Source organism: Miniopterus schreibersii, assembly GCF_964146895.1.
Source record: "Miniopterus schreibersii genome assembly, chromosome: 11".
Classification (NCBI taxonomy): Eukaryota; Metazoa; Chordata; class Mammalia; order Chiroptera; family Miniopteridae; genus Miniopterus; species Miniopterus schreibersii.
The window spans coordinates 6456605-6475953 of record NC_138111.1 but is presented as its reverse complement, the minus strand read 5'-3'; the positions used below and the strand labels follow the sequence as shown (position 1 = coordinate 6475953).

At 55.4% G+C, this 19349-nt stretch overlaps 1 long non-coding RNA gene across 1 annotated transcript in view; it reads right to left on the bottom strand.

Annotated features, from left to right (window-relative positions):
- LOC308563728 overlaps nt 1–18577 on the bottom strand; it is a 43187-nt gene extending 24610 nt beyond the window's left edge. The window contains exon 1 of the long non-coding RNA XR_013999837.1: nt 18470–18577. This is a non-coding gene — a long non-coding RNA (uncharacterized lncRNA). The remainder of the gene's footprint in view (nt 1–18469) is intronic.
- Between the last annotated feature and the right edge of the window lie 772 nt (nt 18578–19349).

Below are 19349 nucleotides of genomic sequence, written 5' to 3'. Positions count from 1 at the left end.
TAATGAATATAGTCCAATTATCAGCCTTTCCCTTTATGCCTAGTGCTTTCTCTGTCTGTTTAAGCATCTCTGCCTGTCCACCCAAACCCTTTAAAAGTGGCTCTTGGGTGCCACAGTCCTGCTCCTGCGAGAGGAGTCCTGGAAGATGGGGGAGGAAAGGTCCCTGGAGGAGGCAAGGTGCGCGCTGAGCCCTAAAGGGTACTGGATCGGGACGAGTGATGTTCCAAGTGGCAGTTACCTCAGTGGAGCAGGGAGCGTTGCACTTGTCCATGGGGCACTGCAAACACTTATGGAGACAACGGCGGTGCACCTTATGCATTATCACCACATTCCTGCCCTCAGGGATCCCCCCATTTAGCAGACATGGAAACTGAGGCTCCAGAGAGAGCTCAGAAGCTCACAGGTAGGCCTGCCTGCCCAGCAGTGCCTGAAGGCCGCCTGAATTAGGTCCACCCGGAGGAAGTGTCCTGTCATGTAGTGGTTCCCCCTGAGGTCAGAGAGGCCCAGCTTTGCCACCTCCCAGGTGTGTGACCCTGAGGCTCTGCAATGACAGCCACCAGGGCTTTCCAGAGAAGAAACTGAGTTCAGATCCACCACACACTTGGCCCAGGGTGTAGCTCAGTGCTGGGGGCCTCCCAGCAAAAGGCATCTGGACATGTGGAGGCCCCAGAAGGCCCCTTCAGTGTGGGCAGGAAGGGAGACGGGGTCCAAGGTGACCTGTCCACCCAGTATGGGAGCCCCTGGCCTAGCGCATGCTGGTGCTTCATCCATGTGCCTTGGCAGGAATTTGCCAGAAAATCCAGTGCTCTGAGCTAGTACCAACCCTGCTGCACCCATCACTTCATCCTGCTGGGGCCAGGGGCGGCCTGGGGCCTGGACCGAGCTGCAGTGCTGGGTCTCCAGCACCCCAGGGCACTGACTAGCAGAGCTCCCAGGGAGGAGGCACTTTGCAGGGAGGCAAACCCCCTTTGAGCCCCATTTCCCAGCTGGGAGAACCTGGGGGGTCTCTTACACTTTTCTCCTGCCTGTTTTCTCCTCTGAAATGGGGGCCGCCCTACTAGCTCCTTTCAAGGTTGCTGGGTCGCTGTAAAGTGCAGATCAGGCATGAGCCCCTCTCTGCCCGCAGCCCGGCCGCCAGTGCGCACACCGAGTCCGGCCGCGCGGGCGGCTCTTCTGCGCAGGCCAGGCACCGGCTCTCCCTGGGCTCTGCGGGGACCCCACCGCATGCCAGTGGTTCCTTCACCTTGCAGAAAGAAAGCAGAGCTCAGCGAGCTCCTCTGACAGTCGGAAAATAAATCTACAGCTCCCCGCTGCAGACGGTTGTTTGGACCGAGTCCAGCCTGCAGCAGGCGCCCGGCAGGACCCTCGTGGGCTCCACCCCTGCTGCACCCGCCGGTTTGCAGGCAGCGGCCTGTGAGGACTCTGGAGTCCCGGTGGAGGACAGTTGGGGCCCAGCCACCCTCGTCCTGCTCTGGAATCCGGATCCACTGGAGGGGCCTGAGCCTTGGCTGTGGGACCTCAAGCTCTCAGCTCCGCCCTCCCTTGCGCCGTGGGCTTAGACAAGTCACATCAGGGAGTCTCAGCTCTGAGCCTCCATAAAATGGGGAAGTCCACAGTTCCCAATTTGAAAAGTCGCTGAGGTTAAAGGAGACGTATCACTGTTGTCCTTCGTCTGGGCCTGCAGCGAGCCAGCTGACCTCCCTGAGCCTCAGTTTTCCCAGCTGTGTAGTGGGGATGATAGAAGTCCTTACCTCATAGGGTCAGTGTACAGATGAAGTTGCAGCAGCTGCCCTGCACCCCCTGAACTGTCAGTAAACAGAGCTATTGGGTTTAGGAAAGTTCAGCAGAGGCCCCCCAAGCCCACAGCCCCCGCCTGTACCCCAGAACCCCACGGTCAGCTTTTAGGGATCCAGGCCACCCAATTTGGAAGCCGCTGGCTTAGAGCACAGCTGGTCCTGCCTCTGGTTCCTGGCTGGAATGGGGGCTCAGTTGCGTGGCCCACAGCATCTGGGAGGGTGGGGGGTGCGAGGAGGCAGTGGTCTTCAGGGCCCTCTCTAGTTGAGTCACCTGGCAGAAACACTCAGCTTTTGACACCATCCAGAAAATGAAAATGTCCCAGGCGTCTAATCCTTCCCTTCCTTTTGGCAACTTAAGCCACCCTGAAACATAACCAAGGCAGCGAACCCAGTGCGAGCCTCCCGCAAAGCCCGCCTCGAGGTCTCAGGAGCAAAGCAAGGCCTGGGCACAGACTTGGTCTCAGCAGGTAGGAGGTGACCCTGACCCCCACCAGCCCACCTCCCAGTGCGCCCCCAAACAGCCAGCCTGAGGGGCACCCTGCAAGCCCTGACTTCCCTACAGATCAGGGCAGCTGCCTACCCTCATCTCCCCCCCCAAAAAAAATATTTGAAATGGTCTTTGACTGAAGTGAGATCAATCCTTGTTCCCTGACAGTGTCCTTGGGCATGTGTTTTTATAACCTCCCCTTCAAATGAGAACCATTTGTCGCAGAGAAGTTGGGAAGGCCCAGCCCCCACCGCTGGGCCAGACATCACCGGCACCTGATTGAATGTCAAGGACAGTGCTAGGGGCCAGAGCCGAGGTGAGAGCGGGATGTACACAGTGATAACCTGCGGTTTGCTCGTCTCTGCTTGGTCCTCAGCTCCAGCCAGTGGCATAAACAGGAGGGTCCTGCCTCCCCCACGCACCAGCCATACACCACAAACTGCTGACTTCGCCTCTCTGAGCCTTGCTTTCCTCATCTGTAAAATGGGAGAAATGACGGCCCCTATCTCCCAGGCAATGTGTCCAGCCCAGTGCCTGGAAGACTGTAGACCCTCAATGTTTACTGAAGCTTTTAAAACACTGTCTCGGTTTCCTTAGAACTCCTGGTCCAAGGGCAAAGTACCCCTGGCTGGGGCCCTCCAGACAGCTGCAAACGTCCATCCTAAATGTGGCCCGAGTCCCCCCCTTCCAGGCTCACCCCAAGGTGAGAGGGGGTCCCTGCACAGAGCTTGAGTTGCTGGCGCTTTAATCTGGAGAGGGCTGAACTGGGTTTATAGGCACTACAACAGTCTCTTTAATTAACTCTGAGCCCTCTGTCGGTGGCCTCCTCCCCCAGCACAGTCTCCCCCCACCCCCGAGTCCTGTTTGAAGTTTGTAAACCACCCCCTTCCTGCCGTCTCTGCTCGCTGAACCAACTACAGACCCTTCGGGCTCAGCTGGGAGGGATTTATTGGAGAATTTCAATCATGGGCTCCTGGCTCAAACTCGATGCTTCCCCCAAAATCTCCCCAGAAGTTTGATACTTGTGGAGCTGAGGCTTGAAGGAGGGACCCTGGCGATCGCCGCACTCAGAATCGCCCCGGGCCTGTGGGAGAGGTCACAGCCCCGGCACGGAGGAAGGGAGCCCAGAGACCAGGAAAGATGCGGGCTCCTGGGACAAGGCGGAGGTACCAGAATTCATTCGCTTTTAAGGGCTGCTTAGAAATCGCATTTCCACCTTCACCACCCGCCTCGCCCAGCAGGGCCACGTTTGTGCAGGTGCTGGGTCTCTGCGGTGTAAGCCCGTCGGTCTTGGGCTGGGGAAAGCCTGGGAACCTGAGCTGCGCGTCCTGAATGGTAGATTTGGACACCAAAGCCACGGAGATGTGCCATTTATACCGCTTTTTCCTAAGCCACGCGGCTCGCCTCCCCCAAGGCGTTCCCTTGGCAGTTTTCAGGCGAAGGGGCCCACGCCCTTCCGTGGGAGCCAAGCCAAGAAGGCCCTGGGACAGAGGCCCCGAGGGCCGCTCATTCCCCCCTCTGGGCAGGGCTGACTCCTTCCATTTCTGCGAGAGATCTTTGCAGTGATGGATAAGCCGTGGCCCCGACTGCTGGGGCCCTGGGGAGAAAAAACATCTTTTGCAGTTTCGCGCAAAGCCTCCCACCCCTTGCTTAATAAGCGCTGAAAGCGGCACAAACAGAAAGACCCCGGCTCTCCATGACTAACAAGATGACCACATCAGGCAGCCGAGCCCTCGCCCGCCCGGCCGAGGAGCGAGGTGTCCGATTCCCTCCCGGCCTCGTCAGCCGCGCTTTGAAGCCCAGGCCTCCGCGGAGCCGGGAGCGCGGGCAGCCAAGGGGGCACGGCCGGCTCCCCCCACCGCCCCGACGGCCTGATAGGGAACCGCAGCGCACCCAGCTTGTGCTGAATCGCTCTTTTCAAAAGCCCTTTCAGCTGGTTCCACTTCTCTGCGAGCTTTGTTGAAAGATGTAAAAATTTCAAACCACCGCAAAGTAAACATTTCAAACCCCGCTCTTTTCAGAATCCATCACATTTTCAAAAATCCCTTGAATTCCATCTCTCCGCGCCCCCCCCCCCCCAATCTCTTGCTTTCCTTGGACTCGAGTGTTTTTCATTAATTTAGAAGCAGCCCAGGTAAAGCTGGTGTTTTCGAGCCGTGTTTTACGGGCGGGAAGTAGCTTTGTTATTTAGGAGATGTATTAGATAAGTCGATGTCTTGTCAAAATCAAGCAGGTTTTCTTTATTAGGGTGAAATCGTAATGAACTCATCTGCTTCTAATATTTATAAAGAGAAGAGAGGCCATTAATTCTACTGCTTGTGAATAAAACCAGCTGTGATTTCTTTCCATTTGATGGGCTTTGGTTTTAATATACATTTTTCACAAATAAGCGCAGAGATTTTTTGGTGAAAATGTCACATTCAGGATCTCATAAAGAAAGAATGCAAAGGGAGGGAAACGAGATGTTTTGTTAGCTAAGTAATTTCTCACCTTGCAGAGTGGGGACATTTGAGCCAACTTTAGCACATTAGGTGAGAGGATCGCCCTTCGACGCTAATGCAACCCATGACATGTTACAAGGCGGACCACGTCCGCTTCGAAGTTTGTTTTCCTTCGGGAATTACACAGTTCGCTTAACCTAATCTGTCCTGACACTTGAATTATAATATTATGAGCTTCTTCAGGGAAGTAAAACAGTAGTTGCCTGCTTAAAAGCAAAGCAGAAGTTAATAAAGTGGGCAAAATGTCAAGGAAAAGGGGCTAATCGAATCATGGTGTCATTCTCCAGAGAAAATACAGTCAACTTGCATTTTTTTTCCAGTGGAAATCTGGGATGCCTAATGACATATTTCTATCCGGGAAGAAATTTGAACTCTGAAACCGGACTTGATTAAACCCCAAACTACACGACCTTGCCCGCTGGGACCACTCGGGGACTTTGACTTCTGGGTGTCGGAGCTTAATTAAAATATTCATCCAGCTGCTCTCCCCTCGCCAAGGGGGCCCAGAGGAATTAAACCAATAAGCTTAATTCTATTAGTTCACCTGCCTGTGTACACAGGGATGCGGAAGGCCATTTACTGGTTCAGGAAAAAATCATCAGACCCATCCTGTAAATTCAGCGCAGGCCGTCCCTGCAGCAGCTCAAGGTCCCCCCAACAGAGTTCCACGTGACACTCAGCGTCTCAACTCCCTACTCTCGGCACACACACGGCTAGTTTTAATCTGTCGTCCAAGAAAGCGAAAATGCCAAGCAAGTCGTTATCAGGATTTATGTGTGTGTTATGACTTATATGTCATTTATCATAACATAATATTTACCGAGTTCTCGGTGCCACTACGCTGAGCCTTTCCCATTCACACTCCAAGGAAATCAGCACCTCCACTCTATGAAGTAAAACACCATTATAACCCCACTTGACGGATGAGAAGACTGAGGCTCCGAGAGGTGAAGGAAACTGAAGCCCAGAATTCTCAGACCAGAGTCTGAGCTCTTCACCCCTAGTAGTGAGGGCTTTACTGACGTTTGTTTGACATTTTAATTAACTTATTTTATATCTGCCCTCCACACACAAGAGTATAAAACTCAGAAGGTACAGAGACCGTAAAGGGTGAAGGGTTCTTACCCTTCCTTGGCCCCCTGCTCCCCTCCCCTGAAGCGCAGCCACTTCAGACAGTTTCTAGCGTCTCCTTGCAGAGTCAGGCTCACACCACAAACAGTGTCTATTTCCTTTCCTAAAAACACATGTGGAACATTACAGGTACGCTATCCCGCAGCTTGCTTTTTTCATTTCATAATATATCTGGGAACGTCCTCCATCCCATTCCCTTAAGACCGCGTGCCATTCCATTCAATAGATGCAGCAGACTGAACCAGATGAGACTGTCAACACCCAGCCATTTCTGACCAGTAAAAATGCCAACTTCACGTCACCCTGCCTCACATCAGAATGTTGTTTACCTGATCTCCTGCGTTGGACGTGTAGGTGGGTCCCCCCTCTTGCACCTACAGCAGTGCTGTGCTGAGTCTCCTTTCTCACCCAGACAGGTACGATCTGTAGGGCAGATTCTTAGAAGTGCCACTGCCTGTGATGATAGGTCGGGTCCCTTCCCTTGGCCCAAAGTCCTCGAAACAAAGCAGTTACACTGGATGGTTTCTGCAGCCCCGGGCAGGCTGTCTTCTGCGCACTGTCATTCCCACATTTGTGACTCCATATCACAGGCAGAGATTGCCCCCCACCACCTCGTGAACACAACTACAGCTCTGGCTCAGGGTCCCCCAAATCACTGTGAAAACAAATGTTTTCCGCCCCACACCGACTCCCTCCCTGCTGGCTGGGTCTGTCGGCCAGAGAATGAGACATTTCCCCGTGATCAATACAAATGGAATAGAACTCCATCCTGGGCAGCGGCAGCAAGTCTTGGCTTTTTAATAAGGGGGCCTCCAGAGGATATTGCATTCCTATGACAACGGCCGCCAGGCCTTGATTTTTAGCGTCAGAACCTGTTTCATGCAGAGGCCCGCGCCCGGGGCCTGGCTGAGCGCTGGGTGGCTGTCCTGGGGGGAACCGGGCCTGTGGTTGCTTCGAGGCTCTGCGGAAACCAGCCCCCCGCCCGGCCCGCCGCCTCCCGCAGCCCCTGCGGGCCACCTGTTCCCGAGGCGGCCGCCCTGCCAGCTGGGCCGCGGAGGAGCCCCCGAGATCTGCAGCCACAGACCCCGTTATTTACGGCTTGCCCGCGGTCCCCGGCGACCAGGCATCTCCAGGATGACGGCAGTTCGCCTTAAGTAGGACCAGGTACCTGGGCAGACGGGGCAGCAAGTGTGAGTGACCATAGAGACGCCGCTTTCCTTGCTGGAAATTAGTCTGATGAGAGTGGCTCCAAGAAACACCCTGTGCTGGGTCCTGTTTGAAACGGCCTGAGAAGGGCCGGCTACGGACCGTCCGGGCCCAACCGGGAGGTTCCGAGAGCACGGTTCTCGCCCAAACAGCCTCGATGCCTCTGGCTTCTGTCTCTTGAGTCTTCTGCCTCTTTTAAAATTATCTGCTGATACAGAGCAGGGCTGGGAACGACGGCAGGAACAGAAAACCAGCTGGCGAGCACGCAGATAGAATCGCAGTGATTTATTTCCAGGGATTTGATATTTTAAGTTGTTGTTGTTATGTGCGGGCAATAAATCATATTTTAAAGTATCTGTTAATAGAGTGTTTTATTCTTAAAAAATAACTCTTTTTCTCTCTTTCAAGTGGATGGGTTGTTTCTCGAAGCCGAATCCTTGGGTTTTATTAAGAGATGTGACAATAAATAAGAGCGTGTCGATACGTTTTTCCACTGGGAAATTCCACCACCCTCTAATCTTCTAGAAAAGGTCTTTCCCTTTCAAAAGTTAGCAGAAGAAAGGGAGCCTGCGATGCGATTGCTTAAAACCCTGTGTTTGGATATACGGAGACGTCTTTAGTCCTCCGGCTTTTTAACTACTGGATTCATGTTTAGGAATTTTAAATACCATGATGGGCTCTCTCCCCGAGTTTCAAAGGGCGACTCTCAAAATTGCATCCCCCAAAGCCCTTAAAATCAGGCACAGAAGTGCCGGAGCGAGGTCTCGAGAGCTGATTGCATTCCTTTGTGTGACACAGCGACACCCGCTCGTGGGGACTCCCCGACCCTCCGCTGAAAGAACCGACTGGGCTGCAGCTTAAAGCTCCTCTTGCCCTTGGCTCGGCGGCAAGGGGTCGGGGGCCCTCCAAACGCGGTCTCGGGGAGACCTGAGGGCTCGGAGAGTATAACGCCGGAAAGGGCGGGGGAGCGGAGGGAGGGAAAGAAAAAATAAAAACAAAATTAAATTTTTACAATTAAGTATATTCCTTTTTTTTTTTTCATTTAGTTAATTTCCAGCCGCCCACGTTTATTGCACATTAATTATGCATACAGCTTTTGTGCGACTTAAAAAGTGAGCGTGAGCCTGTCCTTTCAGGGAGGACCCGGCTGCCGCTGCGGCTGGAGAGGCTTCGGGTCAGAGGGGCAGGCGCTGCCCCCCAGCGGTGGGGAGGGGGGACAGGGACCCCCCCCCCAGTGCTCTAGATCTGGCCACCTCGACTTACTTAAAAGCATTTCCTACAGCAGGGGTGGCGACCAAGGGCCCGGAGGGTGGCTGGGTGTGTTTCTGGTCCAAATCTAAAGAAAAGACCTCAAATTATTCCCTGACCGGCCCCCTCAGCCTGTGTTGGCCAGTATCTGTGCTCAAACCCACTGGCCCAGGCCTGGGGGCTAGAGCAGAATGTGACAAGGCAACAGACCTTTGGGGGGGCACTTCCTTCCACCCCCCACCCCTCCCCGCCAAAGGGAGCGGAGGAGGTGGAGCCTGAGGTTGAGCAGTCGCTGGGCTGAGCGCCTTCCTCCAGTCCCACCCAACCCCGCCGCAGTTCAGACCCCTGTGCCCCACAATGGCCTCAGATCGGGCTGGCAGGTGGCCCTCCGCCATCCTGCTGAGTGACACCGGACCAGGGCCACAGTCTCTCTGCCCTCCTCTCAAAACTGGCGTGGAAATGCCTACGTTGGGCCACGACCTCAGGCTCCGCTCCGAGCTGGGCCCCTGGGCCCCGGAAGCCTGCATTTCCTCTGCAACCCTGAGACCCGTGCCAGGTCACCTCGTGGGTACCGAGTGCTCACCCTGAGCCGGCAGGCACCCTCCGTCGCCACCCTGAGCAGACAGACCCAGGGCCCAAGCCCAGCAGCACCCCCAGACCCAAGGCTCCCTCTGTCTGATCCCAGATTCCGTACCTCAAATAGGGATCCACACAGGGTGTCCTGGGGTCCGGATGGAATATTGCTCACAACTGCCCCGAGGGTGGGCACGGAGACCTCATTTTACAGTTGAGGAAACTGAGGCTTTGGGGGCGAAGGCACCCTGCCCGGCCTGGACACGGCGGGGCCAGCTGTGTGACAGCTCACAGTGTCCTCCTGGGTCCCCTTTCTCCAACCACTGATGGTGGGGACAAGGTGAGGGAAAAGGAAACTCGTGCATGGGTCCCTCGGCCTCGGATGGCTTTTGCGGTGGGTTTGCAGGAAGGGAGGCCGGGCACATGGGCTCTTGGTCCCTTGGTCCCTGCTCCCTCCGTGTTCAGCCAGAAACCAGCGCCTCCCCTATCAGCCAGGGGAACAAAGGCTGCCTGCGGGGGCCAGGGCGCAGCCCGGGGCGCAGCAAGCCGGGGCCCGCACAGCCGGGCCCAGGACAAGGACAGGTGCCGGCAGGCCCGGGGCCTCCCAGCCAGACGGTGGGGGGGCTCCGGGCCCGGCCGCCCCTTCTGTTTGGCCGCGTTAATGAAAACTGTTCTCTCAATAGTCCTGCCCCATGACCCGTAAAATCGCCCTCGCTCCCCTCCTGGAACCGCCGCCCCTTCCTGCAGCGACGATGCCGAACCTTAAAATACAATCGTCGTCATGAAGAAGTCAACCGTGCGCCATAATAAACAACATGTTCAACATTTATTTATGACCCTGCCTTCTGACAAACTAAAATGTGAAAATATGCCACAATTCGGGTTTCATAAAACAAATTTTCATCAAGTCCTCTCCTCTGACAAAATGCCTCCGTTTGTTTCGGGGCTGGCGAGAGTCCCTCCGGACCCCGCAGCCTTTCCAGGGACGGGGCCCCCGATGTCCCCAAGCATCTCCGGCGCCGTTAGCTTTTCTGGGGTTGACAACAGTCTAGCTTTACAAGCGGGCCACTGAGCAGTCGTGCCGCCCGGTGGAGGGGGCACCCTCCCCCTGAACCCAAACCTCACAGTGTGGCCAGTCGCAGGCACCAAAATCCCACTTATTGCAGAAAAATACACAGAACATAAAACTTACCACCTTAACCATTTTGGGTGCACAGTGCAGTGGCATTAAGTACCTTTACACTGCCGTGCAACTCTCACCACCGTCCGTCTCCAGAACTCCTTTCATCTTGCAAAACTAAAAGCCCATCCCCATGAAACACTAACTGCCCATTCCCCCGCCCCCAGCCCCTGCCAACCACCACCCCGCTTTCTCTCCGTGGACCCCGTTTCCCTCTGCTCCTCCCTGAGGGGCATCACGCAGTGTTTGTCTTTTTGTATCTGGCTTATCTCCTGTAGCCGACGGCCTCCGGGTTCATCCTTGTCGTGGCCGGTGTCAGCACTTCCTTCCTTTCTAAGGCCGAGTACTGTTCCTTCGGCCCCAACTCTACTTCTAACAGATACACGGTCCCATGCTCAAATACACATCAAAATACTTCCCCTCCGCAGGGGTAAAGGAGGGGGCGCCACCTCTCGCCCTCATCCCGGCTCAGCTTGGATGGCCCCGAGGGGAGCTGGAGATCGGGGGGTGCCCCAATCTGCCCAGGTCTCAAGACCCCACTCTCCCCTCATGCCCCCGCCCCTGGGCAGAGCTGGAAGAACAGACACCTCTGCGCTCGGGAGCATGGAGGACGGGGGGTGGGCTCGGCCTTAGATGCATTCAATCAACAAACACAGACCAAGCACCTACTGTGCGCTCCGCCGCCTCAGAACCCGGCGGCACTCCAAAGGGAGCCTAAACCCACGGCGCTCTGTCCCACCGTTTGTGTTCGCGCGGAGGTGCCATTGCTTGTGTCTTGACTAATAATCCAAATCCCTGCCTCTCGAATTACTGTTAATTTTCTTCCAAGGTGGGGGTGGTGTGGTCATGGAGAAGAACAGTCTTATTCATAGAAGACTCCGCACTGAAATATTTAGGGATTATACCTGAAGCAGGCTTTCAAACTTACAGCTAAAAATATTAGATATTGATGAGCGTAAACCTAGATAAAGCAAGCGGGTAAAGCGTTTCCATGTGTGGGACCTGGGGGCAGGCATTCCATGGACTCTGCTTTCAACTTTTCTATATGTCTGAATATTTTCATAATGAAATGGGGGGGGAATCCTTCACTCTCAGCAGGCCCCTCCCCTTATCGCGATTTCTCTCTGCACAAATGTGGCCCAGAAGTTCAAGGGGACATGTCAATGATGGGAGCCCTGCCCACAAGCTGCCAGAGCAGCCAGTTCAGATGGGAGCATGAAGGTGCAGGAGAGCAACCTGCTCCAACGTCACCATCCCCGGGGACCCATTGGGACCATAGGCAGGGCTGTCCCCAGACTGCCCTCCTCATAGCAGGGCCACCCTCTGGGGTGCCCCAATCAGCTGTGAAGCGTGTGGCACAGGATCCATTGCTAATCAGAATCAGAAACCCCTCCCCAAGCCCAGGAACCACATCCCTCTCCCCCACTTCTGTCTCCGAGGCGCCAGCCCAGGGCCTGGCACAAAGCAGGGGCTTGATGGAATGAATTAAAACTTACCATTGAGGTTTGATTTTCCCAAGTTAGAATAAAGTTAGGGTCCTTCCTCGCGGCCCAGCTGACCATAGAGATTGGGGTGAATGGCCGGTGGAGATATGGTGACCGGGCACACTTGCTATCTGCCTTCCTGGGCAGCAGCAGCTGAGGGTGAGCAAGCCTGAGGAGCTGCATGGGGCCGGAAGGGGGGGTGGGGGTGAGGGTGGGGGTGGGCAGGCCACTAGGCCAGGGACAAGGCTGACCTGGTCAGAGCAAGGTATCCAGGTGAGCCTCTCCAAGGCGGCCTTTGAAACCAAAACCTCTCCCTTGGGAAGGCCCTGGGTTGGGATGGGATGGCCTCTCTCTTGCAGTTCCCCGTCTGCTGGCCAGAAAGGGGGGCCTCCCTCTCTGACTAGGAGGAACTACCTGAGAGGGTGTTTTGTTTTAATCATCAGAGATCAAAGACAAGTACCACTGGGCTGAGAATCCTCCAGGAGTCCGGGGTAGCCAGCAGGCAGCCAAGACTGGCTGCTGTAGGCACCGGGCCCTTCCCTCTCCTCCTGTCCTGTGGTGCCCGGCTCAGTGCCCCCTCCCTTCCAGAGCGGTCAAGGCTCAGGGACCTCAGTGCCAGAGTCTGCCGACTTTGTGGACGTGGCCTACAGAAAGCCCGGGCACGAGTTCGAGGAGAAGAGGCTCCAACCCCCTTGGGAGGCCAGTGGTTAAGAGCTGGGCGATGGGATGACAGAGCCAGCCCCATCCTGTCCCTGACCTGTGGGCCCCCTAACCCTCGGAGCCTCCACTCTCTCCTGTGAAAGGGACACTCTCGGCTACTGCACTAACTTGTCCTTGTCAGACACTTGGCTCGGTGCCTGCCCCAGAGCTGTGCTCGCAGAGCAGCCGCATTGTCACCCTCAGCTGTGAGAGGCCTGCCTGTGCTCATGGTGCCAGCGACCCCGGGGCTGCCGATATGCATCCTAGGTGAGACCAACACTGGGGACCCCAGACCTAGCGTGACTGGCAAGTAGGTCTGAATGTGGAACCCAGTCAAGCCCCCTCTGGGCCCATCACCCATGGCCTGGGCCGGCATCCCCAGTGCAGAGCCTGCCATCTCCCCGCCCCCCAGGAGGTGAGATGGCCTGAGTCCCCCAAGGACAGAGGCCAGAGACTTTGGCCCCTGTTTGCCATGAAAGAGCAAAACCACCGCAGGGTTCAAAAGGAAAGAGAGGAAAACCTGGTAACTCGTCCCAGACGGTCCGCCCGCTTTATCAAAGCTGATCCCAGGGAGCAGCGTTCCCACCGGGAGAGGCCACAGCCTCATTAGGGAGCTCTGGGAACGATGAAAAAGCCCGGCCGCCACGCACATCCCCGGGACAATTAGGCCTGTCCCCTGCCTTCAAAGGCAGCCTCGCTGAGCGTGCGTGTGTGCATGTGTGCGCGGGGGGGGGGGCCGCGAGCTCTCTTCTCTTTGTCCTTCCGTCTTTCTCTTTGGCTCTTTGTTTCTCTCTCCCTCTTTCTCTCTCCTTCCCATCTATTCTTTTAGCGTCTCTCTAAGGACCCTTCTGCCTGCCCGGTGCCCACATGTCCCAGGCCAGACAAAGCGCCCCCAGGGGGCCCTGCCCTCATGTCCTTGGAACCGGTTCCGAGATGCTGCCCCCAGACACCCAGCCTGGGAGAAGGTGGGCCGGGCGCAGTCACTTCGGCCAAGTCCTCGGGACTCCAGTCCTGCCATCGCGGGTACAGAATGCAAACTATTCGCCCAGAGCAAACGCCGGCTCCGGTTTCCGGATGCCGCCCCTGGATGCGGCCGCAGCCTGAGCCCAGATTCTTCCCTGAATCCCGCCAGCGCCACCCCGCCCCTTCCCCACGGAATGTTTCTCGCCCACGTCAGGAGCCCTAAGCAGGGGCACTCACATCCCTCTGCACCCCCGTATGCTGCTGGGGCCTTACTTTGAGAGGCATCCTGCTCCCCGAAGACACGGACCCATTTCGGGAGTGTCACCCAAAACGGATCCAGGCCCCGCGAGCAGCACGGGCCTGCCCAGTCCTGCCCAGGCCCCTGACACTGTTGAAGTTTCCCGTAACCGGCAGCACCCCTTGTGAGACACAGATCCCGACATCAGGCAGTTATTTGAGGGATCAGCGTGTTGCTTTAAGTGAGAAGGCAAATTCTGGATACTTTTTGTCATAACACCAGAGGAAGCAAGCACAATATTTGCAAAATTAGAAACAGCCTGGGTCTCAGCCCCTGGCTGATGGCACTCGGGTATTAATCCATTAAGGCAATCAAAAGAGCTTAAATAAAAGTCTGAAGCCTGCAATATACATGTCCATGAACAAGCGGTAAAACTTCCTGAAAAGGTGATTTCAAAGCCATATTGCCCACGCTTGGCAAATTGCATATTTAATTATTTTGTCAGTCCCTCTCTCTCCTCTAATCTTTGGGGAAAATGCCTTCGGACATACGAAACCAGTTAGGATAATTAAGGTTCGATGGAATTAGGTGTCGGCTGATTTCTCGGAGAGATGGCATCCTCTAACCTGGTATGAGATGTGTGCAGACCCCGAAAGGCAGTAACGTCCATAATGTCTGCCTCTCCATGGAAAGATCAAAGGTCTTTTGTCCCTTTCAAGATGTTTGTAGAATTTGTTTCCCAATTATCCCACATTTGCGCACTGGGACATCCTAGTTAACTCTTTGATGGCACCTCTGGAATTGGGCCGTAATTGACATCAAGCCGCACCTCCCAGCTCCAGGCTCGAGGCCAAGCTTCCCATCTGGGGTCTGTGCTGCGAGAGGGGAGCGGCTGGAGGGGAGAGGGAAGGGGAAGGGCCGAAGCCCGGGTCCCTCAGGTTTCAGCCAGGCTTTCGCTCAGTGACACGGGACTCTCTCCATCCTTCGGACTTGTCCGAACCTTGGTAAACTCCCCCGCTGTCATTCTGGCGCGACTTGGGGCTAGGATTCTGCCTCTGCAAAATTTTGCCATCCTAAGATCAGAACCCGACTGCCTTCGAATATCCTTCTAAGAAGGAAACACGCTGAATATATGATTTTCCCACATTGGAATATTTCTCCTGGTCCACAAGATGATAAAAAAAAAAAAAAAGAAAAAAAGAAAAAGCTATCAGAGGTTTGGAAAAGAAGAAAATTAAAGCCTTCAGGATTTGAAGTTTTAATTATGACATTATGAAACTAAATGTGATTAGGATAGCACGCCAAGGTATCAAGTCAAGTGTTAAAATATTTTATCTAAAATAAAGACTTTTTCTAATGTGTGTTTTGTTTACTTTTTACCTGTTTCCCTTTTTCATGTTCTGTCATCTTCTGATTGCTTAGTTCAAACAATTTGTAACAACTTTGTCTTAGCTTAAGAAAAAGAGGGAGCGAGAAACAAAATAAAAACCTTCCTACGTCTCTTCCTATGCAAATACAATGGCCCTGCAGGAAATGACATTCTGGAAAAGGCCACCACAGCTTGAAAAATGAAATACCACTGACTTAAGGAACCCTGGTCCAGGAGTCGCCCAAAGAACCTCTGCCGGTACTTTTTTTCTTTCCTTGCATTTTACCCCTTAAAAGCCCACCTGTGTCCTAACAAGCTTTACACTGAGGCGATGAGCTCCCGAAGCGGCAGAGGGAAAGCTCCCTACAGCGCGGGCTGTTTTTGAAATTCTTCCTGAGAAACCAGAGATCAGAGGCAGCCCGCTGGCCGGCGTGTTCTCTGCAATCGACCGGCTAAAAAAATGCCTCATTCCCTGATGAAAACTTCCCATTGTGAGGGACTCCTAAGCCCCTCCAAAAATATATCCTGAAAGAAAACTGTCACAGAAAGCGATCTTCTGCTCTTTGCAACAGCAAAGGGGTGACCACGGCACCTCCAGATGCTGGGAGCAGCGCCTCCAACCCAGGGTCCTCCTGCCAGAGAAAAAAGCCTGGAAAGTTCTCCCTGGCGGGGAGCAGGCACCCCAGCTGGAGAAAGGAGCCCTGGGCAGAGTTTCCAGATTTAACAAATAAATACACAGGCTGTGCCATTCAACTGGAATTTCAGGTAAAAAAGGAATATATATATATATATATATATATTTTTAGCATAAGTATGTCCCAAATATTACAGTGGACATACTTATACTAACAAATTATTCCTGGTTTTATCCAACAACCCTAGCCCTGGGCTCCAAATGGGGTGGAGAAAGCCGAGCAGGGACACCCTAATTTGTCCCTCCAGAAGCAGAATCGAGTCCACCAAGAAAACAGTGCTCCTGGGGGGTCTGCAGGAAGGCAAGGAGCCACCCAGCGCCAAGCCAGCCCTGAGCGGGGCTTTCTGGGGCCTCGCCCGCTCCCCTCTCACCAGCCCCCCGTCAGTGGCCGCGACCTGAGGGAGGGAGCGCCTGGCTGAGTCACCAGCGAGCAGCCGGAGCCTGCGCCGAGGGCACCCTGGGCTGGACGTGGACACCTAGAGAGTTTGGTCGGATGGTTTGGAAGCCCTGGAGTATTCATCGTGGGAGAACTGGGACTTCGCCCGCCTTCCTAACACTTAGTTTATTGCCATTTATGTTGACGAACGGTGGGCGTGGGGGCAGATTGACACGTCAGGGGCTTTGGCCGCTGACTTCTGGGTCCGCTGTCCCCGGCCTGCACGGGTCCAGACCCCCGGATGCTCGCTGAGCTTAGGGAAGACACCTCAGAGGCTCCTGCCTAAGGCTTGAGACCTCAGGCTGCCGGCCCGCTGGGGTGGTGGGGCCCCGGTCCACCTGGCAAGGCAGGTGGGCGAGGGTGGTGCGTTCACTCCAAGTGGGATCGCAGGGGAGGGGGCGCGGTGCCTCCAGGCAGCTGCTTAGGTTTGCTCTCTGCCCACCCCCTCGGGAGCTGTCCCCCTGCTTCTTACAGCTCCTCAGAGGTCGGCTGCCCCACTCCTCCCGCCCCAACCACTCCCTCAGCCAGTTCTTTCTCCTATCCCCCCTAATTCCCTCCTGCTGTAGAAGTCCTTCTGGTCACGCTGGGCCTCCGGGGAGACAGAACAGCTGGTCAGCATCTGGCGCTCTCCATTAGCCAGGGCCCTGCCCCCTGGGCCTTCCGCTCCCCGGGAGGAATAATCCCGCTTCCTCTAACCTTTCGGCTGGGTCCCGGGCTCTGAGGCTTTCATCCTGTCCACCGAGGCCTCTGAAGCCGCTCCAGGCTCCCAGGCCCTCCCATGGTTTCTGCTGGGCCAGGCCACGGTGACCGGCAGGGGTGGGGGCAGGGGGTGACTGACCCCTCTCTCCTGCCAGCCAGAGAAATGGGGGTGGGGGCAGCCGTGTCTAGGAAAGGAGGCAGATGTCAGGGCCATGCTGGGTCCCCCCACTGCCAGGTGAGCCTGGGCTTGTCATCTGGAAATAGGGTCCCCTTTCCCTCCCTCAAGGTGTGGTGGGCAGATGCCGGGAGGGGATGGGGGTAGAGCACCCTGCCGGCTCCAGGCCATCCCGAACTCTCCGTCTTCCATTGGATGACCTTGAGCCGGTGACCTCAGCTCTTAAACCCGAGCTCCTTCACCTATAAAGGGGCAGGTAGGAGGATTCCAGAGGTAGCCCCCTGACGTGCACGGCCCTGACCCATAGTGAAAGCTCAGGGGTGTCAGAGGTATTATCACGGGTGCTGTGCCCAGCGACAGTATCGTTATTCTTATTTGTCATCCCAGACCAGGAGTGTGCGCGCCCCAGAGGCTCAGCGGCTCAGGCCTGCTCCACCTCCTGCCAGGGGCCTGGATCCTGGGCCCACCCCTGGGTTGTGCCAAAGCCCCGCTGGCTGGGGAGGAAGCCGCCTGCGCACACAGCTCACTTCCGTTTTCCTCCTAGGTGCTTCCAGAAAGATTTGGGGAATCTCCCCTTTCCAGAAGCCTCGGTGGCCCCAGAGCAGGGCTGACTACAGTGGCCCCTCCCTTGCCTGGGCAGCTTCCCTGGGGCAGAGCGTGCACACCCCAAGCCAGCCTGGGCACTGAGCTGGCCAGACCAGGGCAGCTGAAGTCCAGGGCTCAGCACTTACAGATCTGAACAAAAGCCACGTTCACAGAAAGTTCCAGCGACCACATGGGCCTTGGGTCATGTCCCTCAGAGACCCACTACCATGGCAGTGTCCAGAAGGAGCATAAGCCGTCTGATTTAGAAGATGAGCACCCCACCCCGACCTTTGGCTCTTAGAGGCCCCTTGTCCTGGAAGGGGCTGCAGAACCATGTGAGTTCCCCATCTCCCACCCCTCGGCCTCTGTGAACCCCAGGAGCCCAGGTCTTGCTCCTCAAAAGAGCCACTGGTCGCACCCCCAGCTCCCCCTGCCACATGTCATCGTATCTGCAAACAGACACCCAGCACATAACCTCACGATTAATTTCCACAACTTGGAAAGAATCCCAGAGACTAGAGAGATATTTATTAAATGCAAACTTCTAATTACTTTGCGGAATGCTGATGAAAACTGCTCCTTAAGTAATCTCTTTCCTAGTGACTGAGCTCCAACGTATTTTTCTAGCAATTATTTTTAACATCCCCAAAATTGCCCTGAAGATATGCAAAACACATTTCCTACGAATCGCACTTAAGAGAGGCACGCTCTCTTTTCCCTCCATCTCGGTTATTAAGAAAATGGGAAGTCAAATTTGTCGCTAATCACATTTCCGCAGCAGATCCTAATGGGGGTGACTCCCCCACAGTGAACAAGGAAAGGAAACCAAGAAATAAAGCCGAGGACCCGCCCGCACGTCCTTGTGTGTTTGCCATTCCCGCCAAGGTGTGGGTCCCGGGGCTGGCCCGCCCTGGCCCTGGCCCTGGCCCACCCTCGCCCTGGCCGTCGCCCTGGCCCTGTCCCTGGCCCTGGCCCTCGCCGTGGCTGGGAGCCGTAAGCACTTACCTGCGGGCGTCCCCGCGTCCCGAGGGGCAGCCGTCCGGAGCCACCGCGCGGGCTGGGCCTCGGAGGCGGAGGCGCGGCGTGCGGAGGCCTCTGCGGACAGGTGCACGGCCCGTCCCTCTCCGAGGCGCTACCTGCGGTTTACTGGACGTTTATTAGAAGCCCACGCAATATCGGGAGGCACCTGCAGGCAGTAAAAGCCTTACATGTGTGAGGCCTTGAGGAAATTAACGGCTCCTCCCTGGGGATGCATATTTCGTGAAGATGTTTATTACAGATGAAGTGCTCCCGGGGTGGACCATTAACAGGTTGTAGAGTGATAAAAGGATTTTTAGCCTTTTTCAGTGACAGGAGTAGGAAGAAGGCTTTCACGGAATCTATAAAAGGCCCACTTCCTAATGAATTTTCTTAACTCTTTATTAATAGGGTTGGCCGAGTGAAGTCGGGGGGTCCTTGGACTGCTGGACCATGAGACAGGGACAGGGCAGAATGGGGGGCAGGGGGCCTGGATGCCGGCCAGAGAACACACCAGAAGGGCCTGGGTTTGAATTCCACTCGAGGGTCTGGGCTGGTCATTCTGCCCCAGGAAACTCATTTGCAGGCCCCTCCAGGTGATGGGGTGAGTCAGGCCACAAGGCAGGTTCCAAGCCCCTCTTTTTAACCCCCTGTTCCCCACTCCGGCCTGCAGGCCATTACCAAGATGAAAGCCCGGAGAATGCCTTTGGACCACGACTGTGGAATCTAATTGAATTATATGAACGCAGTTAAACGTCTGCTTCAGAGAGGCAGGGCTCACTTTCAAGACTGGATGCTTCAGGAGTTAATGGGCTATTTGAACAATATAGGCCAAGAGCCGAACACAGGTGGGCTGTGTTAATAACTT